The sequence below is a fragment of the Solenopsis invicta genome, chromosome 8 (assembly GCF_016802725.1).
Source record: "Solenopsis invicta isolate M01_SB chromosome 8, UNIL_Sinv_3.0, whole genome shotgun sequence".
Lineage (NCBI taxonomy): Eukaryota > Metazoa > Arthropoda > Insecta > Hymenoptera > Formicidae > Solenopsis > Solenopsis invicta.
In genome coordinates, this window is record NC_052671.1 from 21,243,664 (window position 1) to 21,254,232 (window position 10,569).

Here is a 10,569-nt window from a genome sequence, read left to right on the forward strand (position 1 = left end):
TCTAATTAGCTATGTTTCATTATCATATTCATATGCACTTTGTCAATCATATCTTATGACACTTGAAAAATTTTATACGTAGCATTCGTAGGAGTATAATATAATATTGACTCTAGTTAATGCAAAATATATATTTTTAACTGCACATATTTATTAATAATACACTTATTCAACACGTTTTTGTACGAGACAAACGAATTCGGCTGAAAAAAGTGCATAATATATAATCTTGTCTATACAAGAGACATATTATTTATTGTGGATGGGAGTTGAGGTTAATTATATTCACATAAGCAGTTTTTGATTCGCTTGGTGTGTGTACATATATATATATACAGGGTGTCCCAGACCAATGTATAAAGATTATCACGATGAGGTAGAAGGGTGTCCCAGACCAATGTATAAAGATTATCACGATGAGGTAGAAGGGATCGAGATAAATGAAAAAATCTAATACCATTTTGCGATATTTGCAATAATTTTTGATTTATAAAATACTAAGGTCAGCCGAATAAGAGCGCGCGGAGAGACAAGCGATCGCTCGTCTGAACCGTAGAACCGCCCACTGCGGCTCGATTGTAGGCGACTGTAAGTGGCGCGAGGCGAAAGAAAGGATAGCTTGGCACCGCACCGTGTCGAGCCGGGCGGTCTTACGGCTCAGGCGACCAACTGTTTGCCTCTCCGCGCGCTCTTATTCGGCTGACTTTAATATTTTATTACACGAAAATTATTGCAATTATCACAAACTGTTATTAGACTTTTTGATTTATCTTGATCTCTTCTACCTTATCGTAGTAATATTTATACATTGGTCTGGGACACCCTGTATATATATATATATATATATATATATATATATATATATATATATATATATATCTAAAAGGTGTAAAATCATGTAGTCATTCTTTAAGCCCATTCTACACAATCTATAATTTGCGACAGAATTCCATTTATAATTTTATATAGAAAACGTGTGAACAAATGAAACGCATGAAATAGGTGCATTTTGGTGGATAAATACCCGTGAATTGTAAATGGCATAGACTACAACTTAACCTACTGTCATCTCTGATCATCTACATATGTAGCAATGTCTTGGTTCTGGGAGCAAATTACTTGTTCATTAACTGAACATAAGAAATTTTTTTACCTTTATTACATTAGAAAAGATTTCTTTAAATTAAAATGTTACTTAAATAAATCTTTAAATTGTTTTTTATTTAATCTTAAAAAATTTTTATACGCTACTGGATCTTTGACTGAAAGTTCATTATGTAACATTAAGTATACTTTACTTTCTTCTGATATGTCATAACTTACACCAAATATTTCTGTTATGTTTACGAAGTTTATTTCTACGAGTAGATATTGCTATAATATAATTATAGCGTTAAATATAATAATATATACACTACTAAAAAAAAAATAGGGAACACTTTTCAGACACCAAAAATTAGGCTATTTTCAAATGACTGTAACTCGGTAAAAAATCATCGTAGATAAAAAATAAAAAAAGGATTTCGAAGCTTGAAGATCGAGATTTAACGTTCTACCAGCAGATTTTCAAAATTCTTTTAACTTCCTTGTCTTATGCAGTAAAAAAGCACACCCTGTTTTGTTCCTTAAAATTTTGTATTTTTGACACTTTGCAGCTCGACCAACAAATTTTTTTCGAATAATTCAAGTAAAGCTTCATAAACTACAACATTTTGCCTACAAAATGCTTTTTTAAAATTTCTTTACGATTTTTTTTAATCGAGTTACGCAACTTTGAAGCTAAACCTGCATTTTTTACAAATGCTATCCGTACTTCGCGAAAAATCATCGTAGACAAAAAATTAAAAAACCATTTTAAAGCTCGAAGTTTCAGCTTTAACATGTTATCAATAATTTTCAAAAATTTTTTCAATTTCTTAGTACTATGCCCCAAAAAAGATACACTGTTTTTTCCTTGAAATTACGTATTTTTAATAGCCTGTAGCTCAATAAAAAATTTTTTCTCGACAAATCTAATGCAAGTGCCATAAAGTATGACATTTTTTCTACAAAATGCTTTTTTTAAAATTTTTTCTACGATTTTTTTTGACCAAGTTACAAGACTTCGAAGAAACACATTTTTTTCAGTAATTTTTCTGAAAAATGACGTATACCGCCGACATTAGCATTACCCAATGTGCACCACATGGAGGTTGCCAGTCGGATTTTTGCACATCGTGTGTGTGTGTGTGTGTGTGTGTGTGTGTGTGTGTGTGTCGCGTGCGTGCGTGCGCGCGTGCGTGTGCGTATGTGTATCACAGCAGAGATAAGGACCCCACAGTTCGTGACTTCTGCGATATTTAATGACTCCAAACCCTTTCTGCTGTGTGTGTGTATGCGCGCGCGCGCATGAGTGTTCAATAGTGTGTATTTCCTCCTCTCTGATCAATTACTGCTTGCAAGCGTTCTCACATATTTATACATCTTGCAATAGGATCTTGCGGAATGTTGTGCCAAATTTTCGTTAAAATTTCTCCCAATTCTTCCAAATTTTGTGGCTGTTCTTCGCGACGCCTTAATCATCGTTCTTAGCGTCGACGAAATAAACGCTATGATCGACGTTGCGTTATGCCAGTACGATCTTACAACGGCGGTTCCGTGATGGGGGGAGGGGGTTTATATCACTTACAAGACAAAGTGATCTAGTGATCCTGCCACCTCCGGCAATGACGGGTGTTCGTTATATCAACGATATTCTACGACCACACGTTTTGCAATTAAATTGAACCTGTCGGAACTTTATTTTCATGTAGGACAAAGCTCGACCTCATACGGCGAATATAACGCGACGTTTTTTTGAACGACACGCAACTAGACTGTTAAATCATCTCGCCAATAGCCCGGACTTAAATCCAATCAAGCACATTTGGGATAAAATGGAACGACGATTAAGGCGTCGCGAAGAACAGCCGCAAAATTTAGAAGAATTGGGAGAAATTTTAACGAAAATTTGGCACAACATTCCGCAAGATCGTATTGCAAGATGTATAAATATGCGAGAAGCCTTGCAAGCAGTAATTGATCAGAGAGGAGGAAATACACACTATTGAACACTCCCGCGCGCGCGCGCATACACACACACACAGCAGAGAGGGTTTAGAGTCATTAAATACCGCAGAAGTGACGAACTGTGGGGTCCTTATCTCTGCTGTGATACACACACATACACACCCACGCACACGCACACGCACGCGCGCATGCACGCACGCATACACACACACACACACACACACACACACGCGCGATGTGCAGAAATCCGACCGGCAACCTCCACGTGGTACACATTGGGTAATGCTAATGTCGGCGGTAGATGTCATTTTTCAGAAAAATGTACTGTAAGAAATGTTTTCTTCGAAGTCTTGTAACTCGGTCAAAAAAAATCGTAGAAAAAATTTTAAAAAAGCATTTTATAGACAAAATGTCATTCTTTATGGCACTTGCATTGGATTTGTCAAGAAAAAATTTTTTATTGAGGTATTTTATTGATACAGGCTATTAAAAATACGTAATTTCAAGGAAAAAACAGTGTATCTTTTTTGGGGCATAATACTAAGAAATTGAAAAAATTTTTGATAATTATTGATAACATGTTAAAGCTGAAACTTCGAGCTTTAAAATGGTTTTTTAATTTTTTGTCTACGATGATTTTTTACGGAGTACGGATATCATTTGTAAAAAATGCAGGTTTAGCTTCAAAGTTGCGTAACTCGGTCAAAAAAAATCGTAGAGAAATTTTTAAAAAAGCATTTTGTAGGTAAAATGTTGTAGTTTATGAAATTTTACTTGAATTATTCGAAAAAAGTTTGTTGGTCGATCTGCAAAGTGTCAAAAATACGAAATTTTAACCAACAAAACAAGGTGTGCTTTTTTACTGCATAAGACAAGGAAGTTAAAAGAATTTTGAAAATCTGCTGGTAGAACGTTAAAGCTCGATCTTCAAGCTTCAAAATGCTTTTTTTATTTTTTATCTACGATGATTTTTCACCGAGTTACAGTCATTTGAAAATAGCCTAATTTTTGGTGTCTGGAAAGTGTTCCCTTTTTTTTTTTGAGTAGTGTATATATATGTGTGGTGTGTGTAGGTGTGCTAGCAGGGGATTGGAAGCAATATGTCTAACGTACTACACTCAAATGTCAGTAGTACAATGTAGTAGTATGATAGACGTACGATGTACGATTGACGTATGATAGACGTAGACATAGACGTATAATAGATCTTTGATATCAGTTTAATAGACGTATGATACACGTTCAATAGTGCGATCATGTTATATATAATAGTATAAAGTATTTAATATGGAACGGTCACTTGGTGTGAGACACTGCCATACCTCTTGATAAAATGTATCTCTTGTGTTATCGAAATCTTATATATTTTTTCATATAATTTTTTATATAATTTTTAGTCTCTTATTTTTTAATAATTTTTTCAATTTTCTTATAATTTTTAAATATTTAATTATTCGTGTATGTAAAAAATAAAATAAATAATTTTAATAATTAATATGTTAATAAAACCATTTTTATATATTCTTTTTAAAATAAATAAAATGAAAAAAATATATTACATTCAAACAAATTATTATTATTATTTTCCCTATTCTCTTCCATTCCTGAGAACACCTTAGAAATAAGAACGCGTGCGATTGAGAACATTGGCGTGCAAAGTATAAGATATGCCGTGGGAGATCATGAGCAAGCGAGCGAGAATAAAACGTGCATATGGGGAGGAAGGAGGATGATGCTTCGCCACACCACATCGCAGCGTCTGCTGTACCAAAGATGAGCGCAATATATGGGAGGGAGTGAGAAACAAAACGCATGTGCGCTTCCATCACCTATGCCAGAGCTCGGCAAGAAATGCACATTTCGCCCGATTTTTAGTTGACTCCGCCCAGCGCTCTTCCCTTACCTCGACGTCCCGCGCGCAGCCAACCAGCCGCGCGAGGCTCAGGACCGTGTCACCTCGCGACTCGCGACCGTATCGTGTCACCGGTCACCGGACCTCGAATACATATTTTTAATAGCTTTCCACGTCACCCAGGGGGTACTATTATCTTGCCAGATTCTTCTCGAAGAACACGGCAGTAGCTGTAATTTTAAAGAAAATATTCATTTCGTAGATTCTGTTATAGAAGAATTCGATACGCGTTTCACCTGCTTCGAAAAACTTCGAACAGAATTAATTCTTTTCGAGAATCCTCTTACAGCGCCAATCGTAGAACAGCAGATTAATTTACGGGACGAATTATGTGACCTACAAAATGATATTTCTCTGAAAACGGTTAAAGAAACCGGTGCAGAATTTTATAACGTTTTATCAAAATCAACCTACCACAAGCTTCGAGATTTCGGACTCCGAATTTATTCTATGGTCGGATTCACATATTTATGTGAGACATCTTTTTCAAAAATGAAGTTTATTAAAAATGTAAAACGTTCTTGTTTAAGCGACAATTCTTATGCGTCTTATGCGTCTTGCTACGCGCAATATGCAGATCGACGTTCCTGCTGTCGCTTGTAAAAAAGCCCGAAAGTCGTGAATCTGAATGTATTTTTCATTTCACTTAATATTTAAAATTCTGCTTCTTTTAAATTAATTCAAGCTATTAGAAGGTCGTCTCAGTCATCAGTGGATTAGGTCTAACGGGGAAACCACTTAAAAAAAAACGCGTCGATAATAGTACCCCCTGGGTAATGTGGAAAGCTATTAAAAATATGTATTCGAAGTCCGGTGACCGGTGACACGATACGGTCGCGAGTCGCGAGGTGACACGGTCCTGAACCTTGCGCGGCTCGTAGGCTGCGCACGGGACGTCGAGGTAAGGGAAGAGCGCTGGGCGGAGTCAACTGAAAATCGGGCGAAATGTGCATTTCTTGCCGAGCTCTGACCTATGCTATGATTAGCATCGCGAGGTGGCATCACCGCTCCTCCAAGACGACGGTCGAGAGCGTTGGCGTGCGAGCAAGAAGGCATACAGGGAAGGAGTGAGAGCGCAGTGCTTAAGTGATATCATCTATGGTAACGCCGCGAGGTGGCATCACCCCCTCCCTTCAAGGCGTGGTTAGCACGACAAAATACATGCCGTGAAATGTTCCTCCCGTTCCCCCCCACGAGACATCATCACGATCAGTACGGCAGACGCGTGCCGTGAAATTCCCCTTGCCCCCGCACAAATCGAGGTGACATTACCCCCCTCCAAAACGCAGTTAGCACGGCAAAAAGAACATTGGCGTGCGAGCGAGTAGGCATGTGGCATCACCCCCTCCCTTCAAGGTGTGGTTAGCACGACAAATGACATGCCGTGAAATGTTCCTCCCACTCCCTCCACGTGACATCATCACGGTCAGTACGGCAAAGACATGTCGTGAAATTCCCCTCCTCCCCCCACCCTCCTCAGATCCCTGAGTTAGAATCCGCCTTACTATACTACTTATATATATTTATTTATGTTAATATTATTTTGAATAATTTCTTAAATGTTACAATAACTAGATTTTACCTTGAACAACTTCATACGCCAGCTTGTCAAAACATTTTTTGGTACCACCTTTCAAAGTAAATTCGGATGCCAATATATTCGAAATAAGTTTCTTCAGTACTTTATACGTTGCTTCCTTAGTATTATCCTTAGGTCCAATTATTTGACTCATATAACAAATCTGTAGAAATATCAATATTTAAAAAGAAATAAGATAAATAAAAAATACATGTATAATAGGGAATAAAACATTTACAGTCGCTCCTGTGTTGTCATCTTTAGATAAATATTTTTCGAATTTTTCTAATTTTTCTTCTGTTGTTAATGGTAGTGCCGGAAGATCTGTTGGCTTTACTATTCTTCTTTCATTTGGACGAAGATGTCGATTTAACTTGCATTGATTCATGATCAGCACATCCAATTTACTACTCATTTTTTGATATAACATATACATCTTTCCAAGGGTTTTTGTTTCAAAGGTCACTTCAGATATATGTGATAATACACTGTCTGTAATACAATTAAAACTTAATATTCAACGGAAATTGTTGCTATAACGATTTAAAGGAATAAAATATATTAAAAAAATAGAATTATTTTACCTGATGGACGAGATGAGCAGGGTGTAGAATCAATTGATGCTGTTATATGAGAACTAATTGGACTTGTTTCACGTAATCTCGATGGGCATACATTGCGCATTGGAAATGGTGATATCACATAAAATGTGTCCTCTTGATACGTGTGATAATAGTCCTTTGATGTACTTGGTGTTTCTAAACTCGATTTTGCATTTGTCTTTTCAGAAACATTATCTTCTGATGACATTTTTTTTTCTGAATTTTTATTGAAAAATTTTTGCGCAGATTAGGATTAATATTTTCCTTTTTAGCAGACAAAATTATCAAAATCAACTGGATTTGCTTGAAATTAGCTATTTAGAGGTTTTTGAGGTCGCTGATTTCGAATTTGATGTCAAATATTTAAAATACAAAATGGCGGATACAAAATGGTGGATAAAATTATCAAAATCAACTGGATTTGCTTGAAACTTGTTATTTAGGTGTTATCGAGGTCTCTAATTACGAATCCAATGTCAAAGATACAACATTTAAAATGCCAGATGTAATACGCAAATTTATATGGCAAACGTAATTTTTAAAGTTTTAAGCGAATTCGGACTTTTCTATAACATGATAGTTAAGAGTTTTTAAAGTCATTTATAATGAATCTGACACCAAAAATTTTAAATTCACAATGGCGGACCTAATATGGTGGCCTTTTTATACTGCTAACTACAATTCAAAAGTTTAGAAAATTAAATGTTACACCTATGACTAACCTACAACATTGTAATTTCTAGAGTCTATCACGAAAGATTTGCGATTTTAGATTCTTTCAGGATGCTTGTTTTACGTGAGTCCTCTCGCCTCTCACGAATCGGGGTGCTTGTTTCACGTGAGTCCCCTCACCTCTCACAAATCGAAGTGCTTGTTTTAAGGTGTTTCCTTACCTATCACGAAACAAACTAAATTATATATTTTTTTCCTCATCCGTAAGTTCTATATCAAGAATATTTTCTGATTCATCTTCAGATTCAGATTCAGAATCAGAATCATATTCACTAAAATCAAAATTCTTATTTATTTCAAGATCAAAATCATCTTAACCGGCTTTAGAAATAAACTGACTAGGTTCAGGAATCTCAAGTAAATGTACAACTTCTGGAGGAAGCTTGAGACGTTTGTAACTGTGAAGTCTTGATTTCAAATTTATACTTGAAACAAGAGGATCTGTTGAATCCATTGCTCGATAAAAAACATCCGCAAGGGTTGCCGATCTATTGATTTTTCTACTGTGCTGTAGTTGGTCACTCTTGTAATATTTGTTTCTCGCTTCAGATGCCTCTTCGGCTAGCATCCCTACTGGCAAAATGCTGAATCTCACGATTTCACTACCATGCACTAAAATTTTATGCAGTGTCACTGACATTGGATACCAGGGATAGCATTTGATGTATAATTTAGCAGTCTCAATACAAAATTCTTTAAAACGAGACGCATTGATAGGAAAGTATCGCGATAAAGCAACTAAAATAGTTTTGAAATTTTTAAGTAATTGTGTTGAGACCGAGATATTTTGCAAACAGCTCGGGAGCTTTAAATGCTCTTCTAGCTGTGTTTCCATTATTGCTATTACCACATCCTTCTAGTTTAGGTTTGTCAACTTTGACGTTTAATTTCTCCCAAAGCATTGCTTGGATTTCGGCTTTTTGTTCTGCACATATTTTTTTATCTAAAGATCTTATTTGCCCTTTTTTAATAGGAAGTCGATATGAAATATGTAAACATAATTCAAGAAGCCTTATCCAAGCATGCAGTGGACTTATACCGTATTGTAGTGATGTCTTAATATAATAGGTACAAATTTTTCTTCCTTTATGTTTGAAATTATATTGGAATAATTTTGGTGTTACATGGCATATGGGACAGGATTGCATTGATTTTGTACCAGTAATGATATTAAGCACTTTGCCATCAATTAACGTGGATAGGTTGAAGTGTATCCGTATTACACAACCATTTTTTAACTCAACATCATATGATTGCAGATTTTTTATTTTATCTTCCAATGCTTGCTTTTCTGTTAAAATTACATCTTTTGTTTCATGGACATACTGCAATTTTTTTGGACGACAAAATCGTGGAGATAGAGACATTTCATTATTCCAAAGCATTTTATTACTTTCATTTAATAATCGAAGGCGAAGTGGAATAAGTGAAGTAGCTATTAAATTTTCATCGTCAATATTGGTATTTTTTTCAGCATTTCTGAAACTTTGATTGTAAGGGGAATGCCCACTGCTTCCATCAAAACCATAAAAACATATTAATTCTGCTTCCATTTCGGGACACTTTGTAATTTCTATAGTATGCAGTATAACGTCTAATTGCAATTCAACGATTCTTGCAGCAGTGTGGTTTAATAAAGCTTGTAAAGAGATTTCAACTTTATCATCAAAAATCGAAATGTGTTCTTCTGATGGTTTGCATTTTTTTTTAGCTTCTCTTATTGTATTATATGTCGGCCAAATATCTGCCCCACTAGCCTTACTTGTCAGACGCATCTCTGAATACAATTTTTTTGAAATGGAGTTATCAAGTAAGAAAGATAACGCTTCTTCAGGAGATTTCTTTTTGATAACTGTTGTTTCTAATGTATTTAACATTTTCCGGAACTTTTTTGGCCGTGTACTTTTGGACTTTTTGAGATCTCCTTAAGAATTGCATTTAAATTTTTTTCACCTGAACGTTTTGCAGCGTAACTATTTGCCGCTACAAACTTTAAAGTTTCATGGTTATGTTCAGTACTTATTTCTAATACTTCTCGGTGTTGCGATCTAGCAGACTTGGCTTTGAATTCAATATGTGGACGACCAACTAAAGATAAGGATGTAGATATTTTTTCTTTTTTGCGGAAATCTGGAATTTTGAATTCTGTATTTAGCCAATTGGCGAATTATTTGTAAAATCTGTCTTTTTTCTTGCCAACGTGTTTAAATTTTTACTTGTATTTAGTCCTTACAGTAGATATAGACATTTTTAAATGACGTTCTTGATCAACTTTAAATTTTCTATATTAAAGCCCTGCTTTAATACAATAGTCTTAATAACAAAATCTATATCATTGTTATTATTCAAAAGCATGTCAACAATATCTTTTTTTATAAATTGCTCCATAATTGCATATTGAATAAAAAGAAAACACTAAATGATGGACAACTAATCAGATTTATTAAAGAGTCAATAAAAAAATTATTGACTACTTGAAATGATTGAACAGGAAGAACATAAACGAATATGAATATGACAAATTGTGATTTAATACAGTACAATACATGTAATGTGATGATAGTTCGAAAACCATATGAGACACAATAATATAAAAATTCATTTATAGCTAAATTCATAATAATGTACCCAAGTATTTGATGAAATTGTGCGAGAAGAAAACAAATTCTAGCTCTGCACTGCGCCGGCTATTGCAT